General features: G+C 43.3%; 1 protein-coding gene and 1 long non-coding RNA gene across 5 annotated transcripts in view; one reads left to right on the top strand and one right to left on the bottom strand.

Annotated features, from left to right (window-relative positions):
• LOC124635501 (carbonic anhydrase-related protein 10) overlaps window positions 1-23,063 on the top strand; it is a 118,673-nt gene that overhangs the window by 72,818 nt on the left and 22,792 nt on the right. The gene's annotated exons all lie outside the window — the stretch shown is intronic.
• On the bottom strand, window positions 403-22,884 carry LOC124635505. 3 transcript variants are annotated; one of them, XR_006985021.1, is made up of 5 exons: window positions 18,175-18,445; window positions 13,735-13,949; window positions 9,296-9,510; window positions 4,853-5,067; window positions 403-624 (listed from the first exon to the last, which is right to left on the bottom strand). It is a non-coding gene; the product is annotated as an uncharacterized LOC124635505 (long non-coding RNA). The 3 variants fall into 3 exon arrangements; XR_006985022.1 differs by lacking the exon at window positions 403-624 and adding an exon at window positions 22,614-22,884 and having other exon boundaries at window positions 4,544-5,067; window positions 18,175-18,389; XR_006985020.1 differs by lacking the exon at window positions 403-624 and having other exon boundaries at window positions 4,544-5,067.

The following is a 23,063-nucleotide window of genomic DNA, read 5'->3' as shown; positions in this document are numbered from 1 at the left end:
ACGCTTCTGTTATCGAACGCTCATTATTAGCTCCGAGTGTCAAAACGACCGAACTTCGGTCTTTAACTCCGAAACGATCGTTTTAAAGCTATAAACTCGAAATATTTCGACATAAATAACGCACTGTATCATTTTAGGGTTTTTAAATGACTGCGGTTTTGGAAGCAAGATATTTTTGCGCAAAAGGAATAACGATATTTTTAGTTCGATATATTAGCGTTCTAAGTAAAAGTGGTGCTCCGTAAATTATGGGATTGTGGTAAACAATTTATTATTCTTTATATACTTTGAACCTTGTTGGTTCCAACTTATTGGCATCCATTATCTATTCCGAGAACCCGTATAGGATGTATATATATATGTCGGCGTCAGGATCCGACATCGTTAAATAAAACAAAGGGGTTCTCACACAATCACTTGGTTTATTCCAATTAACACAATATTAGTCACTACAATTATTTATCACAAATTTGTGGGAGGTGTGCACTCGGCAACGGTCGGCGAACGAATGACCCGAGTCGTGCGCCGCTTTATATAAGGTCCACCGTTGACAGATCGACGGTTGACACATCGACGGTGGCGCCGTCACGGCCATGCTGACATACGCTCGTCCTCGAGCGTCTTCTGAAAACAAGACAGCAAACTGCTCGATCAACCTGACATACTCAGTCACATCAAATCAAGTCAAGTCAGTCAGTCAAATCTTTAAGTTGCGAGCCTTTTTTTATAACCAGAGACTGTTAAACCATTCTCATCGGTATTACAACCGGAGACCGTTAAACCATTCTCATCGGTATTACAACCGGAGACCGTTAAATCATTCTCATCGGTATTACAACCGGAGACCGTTAAACCATTTTTTTTAAATTACCTTTTTCTCTCATCTTTTTCTCTTTTTTTTTAGCTTACTTTTTTTTTGTGACCTTTTTTCCCCTTTTTCTTTTCTTTTTTTTTATAAAATCTCACATAGTCTACACAAAATAGTTGGTTAGTCACCAGAACCTACGACCCATTAAGGCCAGTTCTTAACATGATTCGGTTTGTCATAAGTCGCAGAACATTGACCCAGAGAGCCATTTCCTAAAATCAGTCACACCAGTCACGTGTCAGGGCAGTCCCCAAGATTTGTCACACTTGTCACATGTCATGGAATATCGGCCCTGCGAGCCAGTTCAGTTAAGCTAGTTACGTTAAGTTAGCCACCAATCATCACTTTCTGAAGTCAGTCGAACATCATGATCATTTCTGAAGTCGTGTCATATAAGTACAGGTCAAAGAACATTAATTGAAATTCGTCACTGTCACCGTCATTATCAGATGACACCTTATATATATATAACCTTCCATGATCGTGAGCCGCCGTCTCGGCCTCCTCAGTCCTTAGTTGGAATACAAGCTACTTCAAGTAAGCCTACACGGGCTCCAGGTATGTTACCACAGCACTTTTCGAGTGGTCTTACTAGTACTCGAATTCAATATAAGATGGTCTCAAATGAACCTTAGCGATTTCCTATAAAGTTTCACGACACTAGTTGCACGGGACCATACAGTTGTTCCCATGGAGAATATTCGGCAAGAAACCCCATAGAAGATACCTATCATATTGTTCGTACTCATCATTATCTACGTCTATTACAATGAAAGCAAAAGCCCTAGAAATTCCTATGCAATTGAGTTTCGGTTTCTTCCGCTCAAATTAGACGAACAAAATCATCTTCAAGAGGAATCTCACTGTTGTCACTAAAAGATTAAAACGCTCTGTTTTTTTTCGAAGCTATTTTCCTCCTAAATCATTCCGTTTGCTGTATCTCGAATTTCTATCTACGACTAAGCAGAGTCGACTAAGAAGCTCGCTAGATCTGAAGACATCGTTCTCGTAGAAATAAAATATAAGCTCGATTGGTATACGGTATATTGCACTGAACCTGGTACTATTTGCTACTCAATCAACATCAACAACAACGATCTGAAGAGTATGATGATGACTGACGGGTATATGATGATTATAATGAACTTCTACGAGCCCGTCGCGCAACGTTCGAATCATTCTCTACAATCGCAAATAGGCACTAAAAATTTCGCATTGCTCGCCCTATCTGACTGTTGGCCAAAAATTCTACTATTGTTATAAGAGTAGTAGAATTTTTACAGGATTTCTCGAATACTCCGACTGGTATACGATTATCTGATTGGAAAGACTAGCCGGAAGACAACAGCTACTGTTCAAGGCCTAAGTACAGATTCAAATAAGGGATTCCTAGTTGAAAGGTTGTATTCGATCCCTGAAGTCAGACTACCAAAAGGCCCAACTCTATGATCAAGATCTATGAATTCGTAAAGAGAGGTCAGCTATTAATATAGCCGTTTCTAGGTAATTACAATACAAAAGACTCAACAACCAAACCTCCTACTATAACCACACAGCCAATTCTACTAGTCTGCTATTGTGTGAGTCGAACTTTCAGACCGAAGTCAGACCTAGCACTACAACGATTTGGGATATCTCCGCCCAGTCCGGGACAGTCAACGTCGTCGCGCACAACCGGTAAACACTGAGTCACGTTGACTATAGGGATAATTTCTCGACTTATCAACAGCTAGAACGGCAGCTAACGTCCATTGCAAAACTCTCTCGGTATCGTTATCCTCACATTCAATAAGCAACTAACTATATCTAGTAGACATTAAAGTCAAACCAACTATGTCAGCCTCCCTTAGAATGAACTCTCTCTGTTCGCGTTTACATACTACCTGATTAACCAAACAGATCGACCGATCGTGGCGCAGAGCCAGATACCCCGTCAACTCAGCCACAAACCCGACAATTTCTGCTCCCCCGGCAAACTTCATCTCAGACGGCATCCGTGAAGTCAGAAAAGGAAAGTGCTTAGGCAACTGACTAAACTTTGAAAACATTTGGGTCAGCAGTGGCCCCCCCAGCCGTCAAGTCCCAAATGTGTGGTGCAACAATAGCCATCCGCGCCGATGAGGCAATATTCTGGGAACAGCAACAGTCCTCCTCCGGAAAATCTAACCTAAACAAGAGGCAAGTCCTTCACACCGACACGCTCAGAATAAGACAGGCACCACCCACCAGACCTACAGTCCAGAAATCACAGTCATAAGTGCGCACCAACACTAGCCAGAACGACTCAACGGCACTACACCCCTGACACATTTCTCCTACGCATCACGAGCTGCACTACCACCAGTTACGGATTTCAAGAACAGCAATCACCTTTCAAACGAAGAAACCGGTCACATCAGCTGCCAAGCATGAAATAAAATAAAGATCCAACTTTCAAATTGTAAATTACAACTACGATTGTCACTCACACGAACGCCTGCCATTCGACAGGCTTTACATGACCTTTGTATCCCTTAGCCGACTTATCAGCCCATCCTGGTTTTCTAGGAACCACAGTAACGCGACACTAACTGTACTCACACATATTTACACGAGTCTCTTCCTGATCACCACGCTGCTATCGCACAGGCCAACGGGTCTTTTCCAAGTCACCCCGATACCCATCATAGGTACAGCATAACACAATAAAATCACTAAGTAGGTGTAAGAAGTAACAACACCTTGCCAGCAAATCTATAGTCTGACGTATAATGGAATTATTCTATGTAACTGAAAGACATTAATCAGAACCCGAGGAACTACTTCTCAGCGTCGGTGATTCCACTAGTTAACTACCACTGACAATAATTGTGTGCCAGCTGATTGTTGACCACGGCGATCGTATAATTAGCCCTTATTACGAGATCAGCCAGCCGCACACATATTATAGTGCGCAGGCATCTGCGCAGACACAGACGTACCCTATTCCTTCAATCTCATAGCGACAGCCCAACACAACCAGAGAGAAACCACAAGGAGGACCGACATCAATGCGCTCTCCAATGAAGGGTGCGTCAATCAGCATCTTCCAGGCTCCGGGCTGCCTTTTGAAAATTTACAAAACCAACAAAGCGAACTCGTCCCGACCCGAGATCCCGCGCACAACAGTCGCCCTACGTGACAACTAAACCAACGACACAGTTCATATCTACCAATACCACTAGTCAACGAGGCAGTTCCACGTTTAATAACCTCGTGTAAAAAATAACCTCAACATAAAACTATGGATTGAATAATGGATTGGTCTCACCGGGTTTTCCACTCAACGTGCGTGACGATCGCACATCGCTATGGCGCGCAGTACAGCAAAGCTTTCGCGGACGTGTAGCCACGGAGATGCACAAGCACCAACACTCCGACCTCACAAAGACACGTTGGGCTAATGGCAGGCAGCGTCGTAATTTTCTCGCCATATTGCACAATGATCACCGTCATTGTTGAAACATGAAGAAAAAAAAAAGACAAATTCGGTCAATTTTCTAGCATACCTTCAATAACTAGCTTGACATGTAACAATGGAAACCGATACCATTACCATAACCGTGGTTACCATACTTGTACCTTCGCTGAAATTCTTAATAAATCTTCTACTACAAACTCCATTTTAAATTATCGACTTCCATTTTTTTTCTTTTAAGTGGGTAGGCAATTTATCTTCACGTGGCGAGTTCTCCCGAAATCAGTCTGGTCATTCACCAACCAACCAACATCATGTTGCAGTACGAGATTCACCACCCAGGATTCTTGCTTGTGCTTGCCTGGCTTGATTCAATGCGATAGCAGTGTTGCATCAGGCGTATCAACTTTTGCCACTAGAATCTTCACATTTTGAACACGTGGGCGATGCAGGGCAATCCTTAACAGATGTGGGCATTCGGATTGTATCCCACTTCTGATGTCGGCGTCAGGATCCGACATCGTTAAATAAAACAAAGGGGTTCTCACACAATCACTTGGTTTATTCCAATTAACACAATATTAGTCACTACAATTATTTATCACAAATTTGTGGGAGGTGTGCACTCGGCAACGGTCGGCGAACGAATGACCCGAGTCGTGCGCCGCTTTATATAAGGTCCACCGTTGACAGATCGACGGTTGACACATCGACGGTGGCGCCGTCACGGCCATGCTGACATACGCTCGTCCTCGAGCGTCTTCTGAAAACAAGACAGCAAACTGCTCGATCATCCTGACATACTCAGTCACATCAAATCAAGTCAAGTCAGTCAGTCAAATCTTTAAGTTGCGAGCCTTTTTTTATAACCAGAGACTGTTAAACCATTCTCATCGGTATTACAACCGGAGACCGTTAAACCATTCTCATCGGTATTACAACCGGAGACCGTTAAATCATTCTCATCGGTATTACAACCGGAGACCGTTAAACCATTTTTTTTAAATTACCTTTTTCTCTCATCTTTTTCTCTTTTTTTTTAGCTTACTTTTTTTTTGTGACCTTTTTTCCCCTTTTTCTTTTCTTTTTTTTTATAAAATCTCACATAGTCTACACAAAATAGTTGGTTAGTCACCAGAACCTACGACCCATTAAGGCCAGTTCTTAACATGATTCGGTTTGTCATAAGTCGCAGAACATTGACCCAGAGAGCCATTTCCTAAAATCAGTCACACCAGTCACGTGTCAGGGCAGTCCCCAAGATTTGTCACACTTGTCACATGTCATGGAATATCGGCCCTGCGAGCCAGTTCAGTTAAGCTAGTTACGTTAAGTTAGCCACCAATCATCACTTTCTGAAGTCAGTCGAACATCATGATCATTTCTGAAGTCGTGTCATATAAGTACAGGTCAAAGAACATTAATTGAAATTCGTCACTGTCACCGTCATTATCAGATGACACCTTATATATATATAACCTTCCATGATCGTGAGCCGCCGTCTCGGCCTCCTCAGTCCTTAGTTGGAATACAAGCTACTTCAAGTAAGCCTACACGGGCTCCAGGTATGTTACCACAGCACTTTTCGAGTGGTCTTACTAGTACTCGAATTCAATATAAGATGGTCTCAAATGAACCTTAGCGATTTCCTATAAAGTTTCACGACACTAGTTGCACGGGACCATACAGTTGTTCCCATGGAGAATATTCGGCAAGAAACCCCATAGAAGATACCTATCATATTGTTCGTACTCATCATTATCTACGTCTATTACAATGAAAGCAAAAGCCCTAGAAATTCCTATGCAATTGAGTTTCGGTTTCTTCCGCTCAAATTAGACGAACAAAATCATCTTCAAGAGGAATCTCACTGTTGTCACTAAAAGATTAAAACGCTCTGTTTTTTTTCGAAGCTATTTTCCTCCTAAATCATTCCGTTTGCTGTATCTCGAATTTCTATCTACGACTAAGCAGAGTCGACTAAGAAGCTCGCTAGATCTGAAGACATCGTTCTCGTAGAAATAAAATATAAGCTCGATTGGTATACGGTATATTGCACTGAACCTGGTACTATTTGCTACTCAATCAACATCAACAACAACGATCTGAAGAGTATGATGATGACTGACGGGTATATGATGATTATAATGAACTTCTACGAGCCCGTCGCGCAACGTTCGAATCATTCTCTACAATCGCAAATAGGCACTAAAAATTTCGCATTGCTCGCCCTATCTGACTGTTGGCCAAAAATTCTACTATTGTTATAAGAGTAGTAGAATTTTTACAGGATTTCTCGAATACTCCGACTGGTATACGATTATCTGATTGGAAAGACTAGCCGGAAGACAACAGCTACTGTTCAAGGCCTAAGTACAGATTCAAATAAGGGATTCCTAGTTGAAAGGTTGTATTCGATCCCTGAAGTCAGACTACCAAAAGGCCCAACTCTATGATCAAGATCTATGAATTCGTAAAGAGAGGTCAGCTATTAATATAGCCGTTTCTAGGTAATTACAATACAAAAGACTCAACAACCAAACCTCCTACTATAACCACACAGCCAATTCTACTAGTCTGCTATTGTGTGAGTCGAACTTTCAGACCGAAGTCAGACCTAGCACTACAACGATTTGGGATATCTCCGCCCAGTCCGGGACAGTCAACGTCGTCGCGCACAACCGGTAAACACTGAGTCACGTTGACTATAGGGATAATTTCTCGACTTATCAACAGCTAGAACGGCAGCTAACGTCCATTGCAAAACTCTCTCGGTATCGTTATCCTCACATTCAATAAGCAACTAACTATATCTAGTAGACATTAAAGTCAAACCAACTATGTCAGCCTCCCTTAGAATGAACTCTCTCTGTTCGCGTTTACATACTACCTGATTAACCAAACAGATCGACCGATCGTGGCGCAGAGCCAGATACCCCGTCAACTCAGCCACAAACCCGACAATTTCTGCTCCCCCGGCAAACTTCATCTCAGACGGCATCCGTGAAGTCAGAAAAGGAAAGTGCTTAGGCAACTGACTAAACTTTGAAAACATTTGGGTCAGCAGTGGCCCCCCCAGCCGTCAAGTCCCAAATGTGTGGTGCAACAATAGCCATCCGCGCCGATGAGGCAATATTCTGGGAACAGCAACAGTCCTCCTCCGGAAAATCTAACCTAAACAAGAGGCAAGTCCTTCACACCGACACGCTCAGAATAAGACAGGCACCACCCACCAGACCTACAGTCCAGAAATCACAGTCATAAGTGCGCACCAACACTAGCCAGAACGACTCAACGGCACTACACCCCTGACACATTTCTCCTACGCATCACGAGCTGCACTACCACCAGTTACGGATTTCAAGAACAGCAATCACCTTTCAAACGAAGAAACCGGTCACATCAGCTGCCAAGCATGAAATAAAATAAAGATCCAACTTTCAAATTGTAAATTACAACTACGATTGTCACTCACACGAACGCCTGCCATTCGACAGGCTTTACATGACCTTTGTGTCCCTTAGCCGACTTATCAGCCCATCCTGGTTTTCTAGGAACCACAGTAACGCGACACTAACTGTACTCACACATATTTACACGAGTCTCTTCCTGATCACCACGCTGCTATCGCACAGGCCAACGGGTCTTTTCCAAGTCACCCCGATACCCATCATAGGTACAGCATAACACAATAAAATCACTAAGTAGGTGTAAGAAGTAACAACACCTTGCCAGCAAATCTATAGTCTGACGTATAATGGAATTATTCTATGTAACTGAAAGACATTAATCAGAACCCGAGGAACTACTTCTCAGCGTCGGTGATTCCACTAGTTAACTACCACTGACAATAATTGTGTGCCAGCTGATTGTTGACCACGGCGATCGTATAATTAGCCCTTATTACGAGATCAGCCAGCCGCACACATATTATAGTGCGCAGGCATCTGCGCAGACACAGACGTACCCTATTCCTTCAATCTCATAGCGACAGCCCAACACAACCAGAGAGAAACCACAAGGAGGACCGACATCAATGCGCTCTCCAACGAAGGGTGCGTCAATCAGCATCTTCCAGGCTCCGGGCTGCCTTTTGAAAATTTACAAAACCAACAAAGCGAACTCGTCCCGACCCGAGATCCCGCGCACAACAGTCGCCCTACGTGACAACTAAACCAACGACACAGTTCATATCTACCAATACCACTAGTCAACGAGGCAGTTCCACGTTTAATAACCTCGTGTAAAAAATAACCTCAACATAAAACTATGGATTGAATAATGGATTGGTCTCACCGGGTTTTCCACTCAACGTGCGTGACGATCGCACATCGCTATGGCGCGCAGTACAGCAAAGCTTTCGCGGACGTGTAGCCACGGAGATGCACAAGCACCAACACTCCGACCTCACAAAGACACGTTGGGCTAATGGCAGGCAGCGTCGTAATTTTCTCGCCATATTGCACAATGATCACCGTCATTGTTGAAACATGAAGAAAAAAAAAAGACAAATTCGGTCAATTTTCTAGCATACCTTCAATAACTAGCTTGACATGTAACAATGGAAACCGATACCATTACCATAACCGTGGTTACCATACTTGTACCTTCGCTGAAATTCTTAATAAATCTTCTACTACAAACTCCATTTTAAATTATCGACTTCCATTTTTTTTCTTTTAAGTGGGTAGGCAATTTATCTTCACGTGGCGAGTTCTCCCGAAATCAGTCTGGTCATTCACCAACCAACCAACATCATGTTGCAGTACGAGATTCACCACCCAGGATTCTTGCTTGTGCTTGCCTGGCTTGATTCAATGCGATAGCAGTGTTGCATCAGGCGTATCAACTTTTGCCACTAGAATCTTCACATTTTGAACACGTGGGCGATGCAGGGCAATCCTTAACAGATGTGGGCATTCGGATTGTATCCCACTTCTGATGTCGGCGTCAGGATCCGACATCGTTAAATAAAACAAAGGGGTTCTCACACAATCACTTGGTTTATTCCAATTAACACAATATTAGTCACTACAATTATTTATCACAAATTTGTGGGAGGTGTGCACTCGGCAACGGTCGGCGAACGAATGACCCGAGTCGTGCGCCGCTTTATATAAGGTCCACCGTTGACAGATCGACGGTTGACACATCGACGGTGGCGCCGTCACGGCCATGCTGACATACGCTCGTCCTCGAGCGTCTTCTGAAAACAAGACAGCAAACTGCTCGATCATCCTGACATACTCAGTCACATCAAATCAAGTCAAGTCAGTCAGTCAAATCTTTAAGTTGCGAGCCTTTTTTTATAACCAGAGACTGTTAAACCATTCTCATCGGTATTACAACCGGAGACCGTTAAACCATTCTCATCGGTATTACAACCGGAGACCGTTAAATCATTCTCATCGGTATTACAACCGGAGACCGTTAAACCATTTTTTTTAAATTACCTTTTTCTCTCATCTTTTTCTCTTTTTTTTTAGCTTACTTTTTTTTTGTGACCTTTTTTCCCCTTTTTCTTTTCTTTTTTTTTATAAAATCTCACATAGTCTACACAAAATAGTTGGTTAGTCACCAGAACCTACGACCCATTAAGGCCAGTTCTTAACATGATTCGGTTTGTCATAAGTCGCAGAACATTGACCCAGAGAGCCATTTCCTAAAATCAGTCACACCAGTCACGTGTCAGGGCAGTCCCCAAGATTTGTCACACTTGTCACATGTCATGGAATATCGGCCCTGCGAGCCAGTTCAGTTAAGCTAGTTACGTTAAGTTAGCCACCAATCATCACTTTCTGAAGTCATGTCAGTCGAACATCATGATCATTTCTGAAGTCGTGTCATATAAGTACAGGTCAAAGAACATTAATTGAAATTCGTCACTGTCACCGTCATTATCAGATGACACCTTATACCTTCCATGATCGTGAGCCGCCGTCTCGGCCTCCTCAGTCCTTAGTTGGAATACAAGCTACTTCAAGTAAGCCTACACGGGCTCCAGGTATGTTACCACAGCACTTTTCGAGTGGTCTTACTAGTACTCGAATTCAATATAAGATGGTCTCAAATGAACCTTAGCGATTTCCTATAAAGTTTCACGACACTAGTTGCACGGGACCATACAGTTGTTCCCATGGAGAATATTCGGCAAGAAACCCCATAGAAGATACCTATCATATTGTTCGTACTCATCATTATCTACGTCTATTACAATGAAAGCAAAAGCCCTAGAAATTCCTATGCAATTGAGTTTCGGTTTCTTCCGCTCAAATTAGACGAACAAAATCATCTTCAAGAGGAATCTCACTGTTGTCACTAAAAGATTAAAACGCTCTGTTTTTTTTCGAAGCTATTTTCCTCCTAAATCATTCCGTTTGCTGTATCTCGAATTTCTATCTACGACTAAGCAGAGTCGACTAAGAAGCTCGCTAGATCTGAAGACATCGTTCTCGTAGAAATAAAATATAAGCTCGATTGGTATACGGTATATTGCACTGAACCTGGTACTATTTGCTACTCAATCAACATCAACAACAACGATCTGAAGAGTATGATGATGACTGACGGGTATATGATGATTATAATGAACTTCTACGAGCCCGTCGCGCAACGTTCGAATCATTCTCTACAATCGCAAATAGGCACTAAAAATTTCGCATTGCTCGCCCTATCTGACTGTTGGCCAAAAATTCTACTATTGTTATAAGAGTAGTAGAATTTTTACAGGATTTCTCGAATACTCCGACTGGTATACGATTATCTGATTGGAAAGACTAGCCGGAAGACAACAGCTACTGTTCAAGGCCTAAGTACAGATTCAAATAAGGGATTCCTAGTTGAAAGGTTGTATTCGATCCCTGAAGTCAGACTACCAAAAGGCCCAACTCTATGATCAAGATCTATGAATTCGTAAAGAGAGGTCAGCTATTAATATAGCCGTTTCTAGGTAATTACAATACAAAAGACTCAACAACCAAACCTCCTACTATAACCACACAGCCAATTCTACTAGTCTGCTATTGTGTGAGTCGAACTTTCAGACCGAAGTCAGACCTAGCACTACAACGATTTGGGATATCTCCGCCCAGTCCGGGACAGTCAACGTCGTCGCGCACAACCGGTAAACACTGAGTCACGTTGACTATAGGGATAATTTCTCGACTTATCAACAGCTAGAACGGCAGCTAACGTCCATTGCAAAACTCTCTCGGTATCGTTATCCTCACATTCAATAAGCAACTAACTATATCTAGTAGACATTAAAGTCAAACCAACTATGTCAGCCTCCCTTAGAATGAACTCTCTCTGTTCGCGTTTACATACTACCTGATTAACCAAACAGATCGACCGATCGTGGCGCAGAGCCAGATACCCCGTCAACTCAGCCACAAACCCGACAATTTCTGCTCCCCCGGCAAACTTCATCTCAGACGGCATCCGTGAAGTCAGAAAAGGAAAGTGCTTAGGCAACTGACTAAACTTTGAAAACATTTGGGTCAGCAGTGGCCCCCCCAGCCGTCAAGTCCCAAATGTGTGGTGCAACAATAGCCATCCGCGCCGATGAGGCAATATTCTGGGAACAGCAACAGTCCTCCTCCGGAAAATCTAACCTAAACAAGAGGCAAGTCCTTCACACCGACACGCTCAGAATAAGACAGGCACCACCCACCAGACCTACAGTCCAGAAATCACAGTCATAAGTGCGCACCAACACTAGCCAGAACGACTCAACGGCACTACACCCCTGACACATTTCTCCTACGCATCACGAGCTGCACTACCACCAGTTACGGATTTCAAGAACAGCAATCACCTTTCAAACGAAGAAACCGGTCACATCAGCTGCCAAGCATGAAATAAAATAAAGATCCAACTTTCAAATTGTAAATTACAACTACGATTGTCACTCACACGAACGCCTGCCATTCGACAGGCTTTACATGACCTTTGTGTCCCTTAGCCGACTTATCAGCCCATCCTGGTTTTCTAGGAACCACAGTAACGCGACACTAACTGTACTCACACATATTTACACGAGTCTCTTCCTGATCACCACGCTGCTATCGCACAGGCCAACGGGTCTTTTCCAAGTCACCCCGATACCCATCATAGGTACAGCATAACACAATAAAATCACTAAGTAGGTGTAAGAAGTAACAACACCTTGCCAGCAAATCTATAGTCTGACGTATAATGGAATTATTCTATGTAACTGAAAGACATTAATCAGAACCCGAGGAACTACTTCTCAGCGTCGGTGATTCCACTAGTTAACTACCACTGACAATAATTGTGTGCCAGCTGATTGTTGACCACGGCGATCGTATAATTAGCCCTTATTACGAGATCAGCCAGCCGCACACATATTATAGTGCGCAGGCATCTGCGCAGACACAGACGTACCCTATTCCTTCAATCTCATAGCGACAGCCCAACACAACCAGAGAGAAACCACAAGGAGGACCGACATCAATGCGCTCTCCAATGAAGGGTGCGTCAATCAGCATCTTCCAGGCTCCGGGCTGCCTTTTGAAAATTTACAAAACCAACAAAGCGAACTCGTCCCGACCCGAGATCCCGCGCACAACAGTCGCCCTACGTGACAACTAAACCAACGACACAGTTCATATCTACCAATACCACTAGTCAACGAGGCAGTTCCACGTTTAATAACCTCGTGTAAAAAATAACCTCAACATAAAACTATGGATTGAATAATGGATTGGTCTCACCGGGTTTTCCACTCAACGTGCGTGACGATCGCACATCGCTATGGCGCGCAGTACAGCAAAGCTTTCGCGGACGTGTAGCCACGGAGATGCACAAGCACCAACACTCCGACCTCACAAAGACACGTTGGGCTAATGGCAGGCAGCGTCGTAATTTTCTCGCCATATTGCACAATGATCACCGTCATTGTTGAAACATGAAGAAAAAAAAAAGACAAATTCGGTCAATTTTCTAGCATACCTTCAATAACTAGCTTGACATGTAACAATGGAAACCGATACCATTACCATAACCGTGGTTACCATACTTGTACCTTCGCTGAAATTCTTAATAAATCTTCTACTACAAACTCCATTTTAAATTATCGACTTCCATTTTTTTTCTTTTAAGTGGGTAGGCAATTTATCTTCACGTGGCGAGTTCTCCCGAAATCAGTCTGGTCATTCACCAACCAACCAACATCATGTTGCAGTACGAGATTCACCACCCAGGATTCTTGCTTGTGCTTGCCTGGCTTGATTCAATGCGATAGCAGTGTTGCATCAGGCGTATCAACTTTTGCCACTAGAATCTTCACATTTTGAACACGTGGGCGATGCAGGGCAATCCTTAACAGATGTGGGCATTCGGATTGTATCCCACTTCTGATGTCGGCGTCAGGATCCGACATCGTTAAATAAAACAAAGGGGTTCTCACACAATCACTTGGTTTATTCCAATTAACACAATATTAGTCACTACAATTATTTATCACAAATTTGTGGGAGGTGTGCACTCGGCAACGGTCGGCGAACGAATGACCCGAGTCGTGCGCCGCTTTATATAAGGTCCACCGTTGACAGATCGACGGTTGACACATCGACGGTGGCGCCGTCACGGCCATGCTGACATACGCTCGTCCTCGAGCGTCTTCTGAAAACAAGACAGCAAACTGCTCGATCATCCTGACATACTCAGTCACATCAAATCAAGTCAAGTCAGTCAGTCAAATCTTTAAGTTGCGAGCCTTTTTTTATAACCAGAGACTGTTAAACCATTCTCATCGGTATTACAACCGGAGACCGTTAAACCATTCTCATCGGTATTACAACCGGAGACCGTTAAATCATTCTCATCGGTATTACAACCGGAGACCGTTAAACCATTTTTTTTAAATTACCTTTTTCTCTCATCTTTTTCTCTTTTTTTTTAGCTTACTTTTTTTTTGTGACCTTTTTTCCCCTTTTTCTTTTCTTTTTTTTTATAAAATCTCACATAGTCTACACAAAATAGTTGGTTAGTCACCAGAACCTACGACCCATTAAGGCCAGTTCTTAACATGATTCGGTTTGTCATAAGTCGCAGAACATTGACCCAGAGAGCCATTTCCTAAAATCAGTCACACCAGTCACGTGTCAGGGCAGTCCCCAAGATTTGTCACACTTGTCACATGTCATGGAATATCGGCCCTGCGAGCCAGTTCAGTTAAGCTAGTTACGTTAAGTTAGCCACCAATCATCACTTTCTGAAGTCATGTCAGTCGAACATCATGATCATTTCTGAAGTCGTGTCATATAAGTACAGGTCAAAGAACATTAATTGAAATTCGTCACTGTCACCGTCATTATCAGATGACACCTTATACCTTCCATGATCGTGAGCCGCCGTCTCGGCCTCCTCAGTCCTTAGTTGGAATACAAGCTACTTCAAGTAAGCCTACACGGGCTCCAGGTATGTTACCACAGCACTTTTCGAGTGGTCTTACTAGTACTCGAATTCAATATAAGATGGTCTCAAATGAACCTTAGCGATTTCCTATAAAGTTTCACGACACTAGTTGCACGGGACCATACAGTTGTTCCCATGGAGAATATTCGGCAAGAAACCCCATAGAAGATACCTATCATATTGTTCGTACTCATCATTATCTACGTCTATTACAATGAAAGCAAAAGCCCTAGAAATTCCTATGCAATTGAGTTTCGGTTTCTTCCGCTCAAATTAGACGAACAAAATCATCTTCAAGAGGAATCTCACTGTTGTCACTAAAAGATTAAAACGCTCTGTTTTTTTTCGAAGCTATTTTCCTCCTAAATCATTCCGTTTGCTGTATCTCGAATTTCTATCTACGACTAAGCAGAGTCGACTAAGAAGCTCGCTAGATCTGAAGACATCGTTCTCGTAGAAATAAAATATAAGCTCGATTGGTATACGGTATATTGCACTGAACCTGGTACTATTTGCTACTCAATCAACATCAACAACAACGATCTGAAGAGTATGATGATGACTGACGGGTATATGATGATTATAATGAACTTCTACGAGCCCGTCGCGCAACGTTCGAATCATTCTCTACAATCGCAAATAGGCACTAAAAATTTCGCATTGCTCGCCCTATCTGACTGTTGGCCAAAAATTCTACTATTGTTATAAGAGTAGTAGAATTTTTACAGGATTTCTCGAATACTCCGACTGGTATACGATTATCTGATTGGAAAGACTAGCCGGAAGACAACAGCTACTGTTCAAGGCCTAAGTACAGATTCAAATAAGGGATTCCTAGTTGAAAGGTTGTATTCGATCCCTGAAGTCAGACTACCAAAAGGCCCAACTCTATGATCAAGATCTATGAATTCGTAAAGAGAGGTCAGCTATTAATATAGCCGTTTCTAGGTAATTACAATACAAAAGACTCAACAACCAAACCTCCTACTATAACCACACAGCCAATTCTACTAGTCTGCTATTGTGTGAGTCGAACTTTCAGACCGAAGTCAGACCTAGCACTACAACGATTTGGGATATCTCCGCCCAGTCCGGGACAGTCAACGTCGTCGCGCACAACCGGTAAACACTGAGTCACGTTGACTATAGGGATAATTTCTCGACTTATCAACAGCTAGAACGGCAGCTAACGTCCATTGCAAAACTCTCTCGGTATCGTTATCCTCACATTCAATAAGCAACTAACTATATCTAGTAGACATTAAAGTCAAACCAACTATGTCAGCCTCCCTTAGAATGAACTCTCTCTGTTCGCGTTTACATACTACCTGATTAACCAAACAGATCGACCGATCGTGGCGCAGAGCCAGATACCCCGTCAACTCAGCCACAAACCCGACAATTTCTGCTCCCCCGGCAAACTTCATCTCAGACGGCATCCGTGAAGTCAGAAAAGGAAAGTGCTTAGGCAACTGACTAAACTTTGAAAACATTTTGGGTCAGCAGTGGCCCCCCCAGCCGTCAAGTCCCAAATGTGTGGTGCAACAATAGCCATCCGCGCCGATGAGGCAATATTCTGGGAACAGCAACAGTCCTCCTCCGGAAAATCTAACCTAAACAAGAGGCAAGTCCTTCACACCGACACGCTCAGAATAAGACAGGCACCACCCACCAGACCTACAGTCCAGAAATCACAGTCATAAGTGCGCACCAACACTAGCCAGAACGACTCAACGGCACTACACCCCTGACACATTTCTCCTACGCATCACGAGCTGCACTACCACCAGTTACGGATTTCAAGAACAGCAATCACCTTTCAAACGAAGAAACCGGTCACATCAGCTGCCAAGCATGAAATAAAATAAAGATCCAACTTTCAAATTGTAAATTACAACTACGATTGTCACTCACACGAACGCCTGCCATTCGACAGGCTTTACATGACCTTTGTGTCCCTTAGCCGACTTATCAGCCCATCCTGGTTTTCTAGGAACCACAGTAACGCGACACTAACTGTACTCACACATATTTACACGAGTCTCTTCCTGATCACCACGCTGCTATCGCACAGGCCAACGGGTCTTTTCCAAGTCACCCCGATACCCATCATAGGTACAGCATAACACAATAAAATCACTAAGTAGGTGTAAGAAGTAACAACACCTTGCCAGCAAATCTATAGTCTGACGTATAATGGAATTATTCTATGTAACTGAAAGACATTAATCAGAACCCGAGGAACTACTTCTCAGCGTCGGTGATTCCACTAGTTAACTACCACTGACAATAATTGTGTGCCAGCTGATTGTTGACCACGGCGATCGTATAATTAGCCCTTATTACGAGATCAGCCAGCCGCACACATATTATAGTGCGCAGGCATCTGCGCAGACACAGACGTACCCTATTCCTTCAATCTCATAGCGACAGCCCAACACAACCAGAGAGAAACCACAAGGAGGACCGACATCAATGCGCTCTCCAATGAAGGGTGCGTCAATCAGCATCTTCCAGGCTCCGGGCTGCCTTTTGAAAATTTACAAAACCAACAAAGCGAACTCGTCCCGACCCGAGATCCCGCGCACAACAGTCGCCCTACGTGACAACTAAACCAACGACACAGTTCATATCTACCATTACCACTAGTCAACGAGGCAGTTCCACGTTTAATAACCTCGTGTAAAAAATAACCTCAACATAAAACTATGGATTGAATAATGGATTGGTCTCACCGGGTTTTCCACTCAACGTGCGTGACGATCGCACATCGCTATGGCGCGCAGTACAGCAAAGCTTTCGCGGACGTGTAGCCACGGAGATGCACAAGCACCAACACTCCGACCTCACAAAGACACGTTGGGCTAATGGCAGGCAGCGTCGTAATTTTCTCGCCATATTGCACAATGATCACCGTCATTGTTGAAACATGAAGAAAAAAAAAAGACAAATTCGGTCAATTTTCTAGCATACCTTCAATAACTAGCTTGACATGTAACAATGGAAACCGATACCATTACCATAACCGTGGTTACCATACTTGTACCTTCGCTGAAATTCTTAATAAATCTTCTACTACAAACTCCATTTTAAATTATCGACTTCCATTTTTTTTCTTTTAAGTGGGTAGGCAATTTATCTTCACGTGGCGAGTTCTCCCGAAATCAGTCTGGTCATTCACCAACCAACCAACATCATGTTGCAGTACGAGATTCACCACCCAGGATTCTTGCTTGTGCTTGCCTGGCTTGATTCAATGCGATAGCAGTGTTGCATCAGGCGTATCAACTTTTGCCACTAGAATCTTCACATTTTGAACACGTGGGCGATGCAGGGCAATCCTTAACAGATGTGGGCATTCGGATTGTATCCCACTTCTGATGTCGGCGTCAGGATCCGACATCGTTAAATAAAACAAAGGGGTTCTCACACAATCACTTGGTTTATTCCAATTAACACAATATTAGTCACTACAATTATTTATCACAAATTTGTGGGAGGTGTGCACTCGGCAACGGTCGGCGAACGAATGACCCGAGTCGTGCGCCGCTTTATATAAGGTCCACCGTTGACAGATCGACGGTTGACACATCGACGGTGGCGCCGTCACGGCCATGCTGACATACGCTCGTCCTCGAGCGTCTTCTGAAAACAAGACAGCAAACTGCTCGATCATCCTGACATACTCAGTCACATCAAATCAAGTCAAGTCAGTCAGTCAAATCTTTAAGTTGCGAGCCTTTTTTTATAACCAGAGACTGTTAAACCATTCTCATCGGTACTACAACCGGAGACCGTTAAACCATTCTCATCGGTATTACAACCGGAGACCGTTAAATCATTCTCATCGGTATTACAACCGGAGACCGTTAAACCATTTTTTTTAAATTACCTTTTTCTCTCATCTTTTTCTCTTTTTTTTTAGCTTACTTTTTTTTTGTGACCTTTTTTCCCCTTTTTCTTTTCTTTTTTTTTATAAAATCTCACATAGTCTACACAAAATAGTTGGTTAGTCACCAGAACCTACGACCCATTAAGGCCAGTTCTTAACATGATTCGGTTTGTCATAAGTCGCAGAACATTGACCCAGAGAGCCATTTCCTAAAATCAGTCACACCAGTCACGTGTCAGGGCAGTCCCCAAGATTTGTCACACTTGTCACATGTCATGGAATATCGGCCCTGCGAGCCAGTTCAGTTAAGCTAGTTACGTTAAGTTAGCCACCAATCATCACTTTCTGAAGTCATGTCAGTCGAACATCATGATCATTTCTGAAGTCGTGTCATATAAGTACAGGTCAAAGAACATTAATTGAAATTCGTCACTGTCACCGTCATTATCAGATGACACCTTATACCTTCCATGATCGTGAGCCGCCGTCTCGGCCTCCTCAGTCCTTAGTTGGAATACAAGCTACTTCAAGTAAGCCTACACGGGCTCCAGGTATGTTACCACAGCACTTTTCGAGTGGTCTTACTAGTACTCGAATTCAATATAAGATGGTCTCAAATGAACCTTAGCGATTTCCTATAAAGTTTCACGACACTAGTTGCACGGGACCATACAGTTGTTCCCATGGAGAATATTCGGCAAGAAACCCCATAGAAGATACCTATCATATTGTTCGTACTCATCATTATCTACGTCTATTACAATGAAAGCAAAAGCCCTAGAAATTCCTATGCAATTGAGTTTCGGTTTCTTCCGCTCAAATTAGACGAACAAAATCATCTTCAAGAGGAATCTCACTGTTGTCACTAAAAGATTAAAACGCTCTGTTTTTTTTCGAAGCTATTTTCCTCCTAAATCATTCCGTTTGCTGTATCTCGAATTTCTATCTACGACTAAGCAGAGTCGACTAAGAAGCTCGCTAGATCTGAAGACATCGTTCTCGTAGAAATAAAATATAAGCTCGATTGGTATACGGTATATTGCACTGAACCTGGTACTATTTGCTACTCAATCAACATCAACAACAACGATCTGAAGAGTATGATGATGACTGACGGGTATATGATGATTATAATGAACTTCTACGAGCCCGTCGCGCAACGTTCGAATCATTCTCTACAATCGCAAATAGGCACTAAAAATTTCGCATTGCTCGCCCTATCTGACTGTTGGCCAAAAATTCTACTATTGTTATAAGAGTAGTAGAATTTTTACAGGATTTCTCGAATACTCCGACTGGTATACGATTATCTGATTGGAAAGACTAGCCGGAAGACAACAGCTACTGTTCAAGGCCTAAGTACAGATTCAAATAAGGGATTCCTAGTTGAAAGGTTGTATTCGATCCCTGAAGTCAGACTACCAAAAGGCCCAACTCTATGATCAAGATCTATGAATTCGTAAAGAGAGGTCAGCTATTAATATAGCCGTTTCTAGGTAATTACAATACAAAAGACTCAACAACCAAACCTCCTACTATAACCACACAGCCAATTCTACTAGTCTGCTATTGTGTGAGTCGAACTTTCAGACCGAAGTCAGACCTAGCACTACAACGATTTGGGATATCTCCGCCCAGTCCGGGACAGTCAACGTCGTCGCGCACAACCGGTAAACACTGAGTCACGTTGACTATAGGGATAATTTCTCGACTTATCAACAGCTAGAACGGCAGCTAACGTCCATTGCAAAACTCTCTCGGTATCGTTATCCTCACATTCAATAAGCAACTAACTATATCTAGTAGACATTAAAGTCAAACCAACTATGTCAGCCTCCCTTAGAATGAACTCTCTCTGTTCGCGTTTACATACTACCTGATTAACCAAACAGATCGACCGATCGTGGCGCAGAGCCAGATACCCCGTCAACTCAGCCACAAACCCGACAATTTCTGCTCCCCCGGCAAACTTCATCTCAGACGGCATCCGTGAAGTCAGAAAAGGAAAGTGCTTAGGCAACTGACTAAACTTTGAAAACATTTGGGTCAGCAGTGGCCCCCCCAGCCGTCAAGTCCCAAATGTGTGGTGCAACAATAGCCATCCGCGCCGATGAGGCAATATTCTGGGAACAGCAACAGTCCTCCTCCGGAAAATCTAACCTAAACAAGAGGCAAGTCCTTCACACCGACACGCTCAGAATAAGACAGGCACCACCCACCAGACCTACAGTCCAGAAATCACAGTCATAAGTGCGCACCAACACTAGCCAGAACGACTCAACGGCACTACACCCCTGACACATTTCTCCTACGCATCACGAGCTGCACTACCACCAGTTACGGATTTCAAGAACAGCAATCACCTTTCAAACGAAGAAACCGGTCACATCAGCTGCCAAGCATGAAATAAAATAAAGATCCAACTTTCAAATTGTAAATTACAACTACGATTGTCACTCACACGAACGCCTGCCATTCGACAGGCTTTACATGACCTTTGTGTCCCTTAGCCGACTTATCAGCCCATCCTGGTTTTCTAGGAACCACAGTAACGCGACACTAACTGTACTCACACATATTTACACGAGTCTCTTCCTGATCACCACGCTGCTATCGCACAGGCCAACGGGTCTTTTCCAAGTCACCCCGATACCCATCATAGGTACAGCATAACACAATAAAATCACTAAGTAGGTGTAAGAAGTAACAACACCTTGCCAGCAAATCTATAGTCTGACGTATAATGGAATTATTCTATGTAACTGAAAGACATTAATCAGAACCCGAGGAACTACTTCTCAGCGTCGGTGATTCCACTAGTTAACTACCACTGACAATAATTGTGTGCCAGCTGATTATTGACCACGGCGATCGTATAATTAGCCCTTATTACGAGATCAGCCAGCCGCACACATATTATAGTGCGCAGGCATCTGCGCAGACACAGACGTACCCTATTCCTTCAATCTCATAGCGACAGCCCAACACAACCAGAGAGAAACCACAAGGAGGACCGACATCAATGCGCTCTCCAATGAAGGGTGCGTCAATCAGCATCTTCCAGGCTCCGGGCTGCCTTTTGAAAATTTACAAAACCAACAAAGCGAACTCGTCCCGACCCGAGATCCCGCGCACAACAGTCGCCCTACGTGACAACTAAACCAACGACACAGTTCATATCTACCAATACCACTAGTCAACGAGGCAGTTCCACGTTTAATAACCTCGTGTAAAAAATAACCTCAACATAAAACTATGGATTGAATAATGGATTGGTCTCACCGGGTTTTCCACTCAACGTGCGTGACGATCGCACATCGCTATGGCGCGCAGTACAGCAAAGCTTTCGCGGACGTGTAGCCACGGAGATGCACAAGCACCAACACTCCGACCTCACAAAGACACGTTGGGCTAATGGCAGGCAGCGTCGTAATTTTCTCGCCATATTGCACAATGATCACCGTCATTGTTGAAACATGAAGAAAAAAAAAAGACAAATTCGGTCAATTTTCTAGCATACCTTCAATAACTAGCTTGACATGTAACAATGGAAACCGATACCATTACCATAACCGTGGTTACCATACTTGTACCTTCGCTGAAATTCTTAATAAATCTTCTACTACAAACTCCATTTTAAATTATCGACTTCCATTTTTTTTCTTTTAAGTGGGTAGGCAATTTATCTTCACGTGGCGAGTTCTCCCGAAATCAGTCTGGTCATTCACCAACCAACCAACATCATGTTGCAGTACGAGATTCACCACCCAGGATTCTTGCTTGTGCTTGCCTGGCTTGATTCAATGCGATAGCAGTGTTGCATCAGGCGTATCAACTTTTGCCACTAGAATCTTCACATTTTGAACACGTGGGCGATGCAGGGCAATCCTTAACAGATGTGGGCATTCGGATTGTATCCCACTTCTGATGTCGGCGTCAGGATCCGACATCGTTAAATAAAACAAAGGGGTTCTCACACAATCACTTGGTTTATTCCAATTAACACAATATTAGTCACTACAATTATTTATCACAAATTTGTGGGAGGTGTGCACTCGGCAACGGTCGGCGAACGAATGACCCGAGTCGTGCGCCGCTTTATATAAGGTCCACCGTTGACAGATCGACGGTTGACACATCGACGGTGGCGCCGTCACGGCCATGCTGACATACGCTCGTCCTCGAGCGTCTTCTGAAAACAAGACAGCAAACTGCTCGATCATCCTGACATACTCAGTCACATCAAATCAAGTCAAGTCAGTCAGTCAAATCTTTAAGTTGCGAGCCTTTTTTTATAACCAGAGACTGTTAAACCATTCTCATCGGTATTACAACCGGAGACCGTTAAACCATTCACATCGGTATTACAACCGGAGACCGTTAAATCATTCTCATCGGTATTACAACCGGAGACCGTTAAACCATTT

The sequence above is a fragment of the Helicoverpa zea genome, chromosome 13, assembly GCF_022581195.2.
Source record: "Helicoverpa zea isolate HzStark_Cry1AcR chromosome 13, ilHelZeax1.1, whole genome shotgun sequence".
Taxonomy (NCBI): domain Eukaryota; kingdom Metazoa; phylum Arthropoda; class Insecta; order Lepidoptera; family Noctuidae; genus Helicoverpa; species Helicoverpa zea.
The sequence above is the reverse complement of the archived record's forward strand: the minus strand, read 5'-3'. Positions and strand labels throughout refer to the sequence as shown.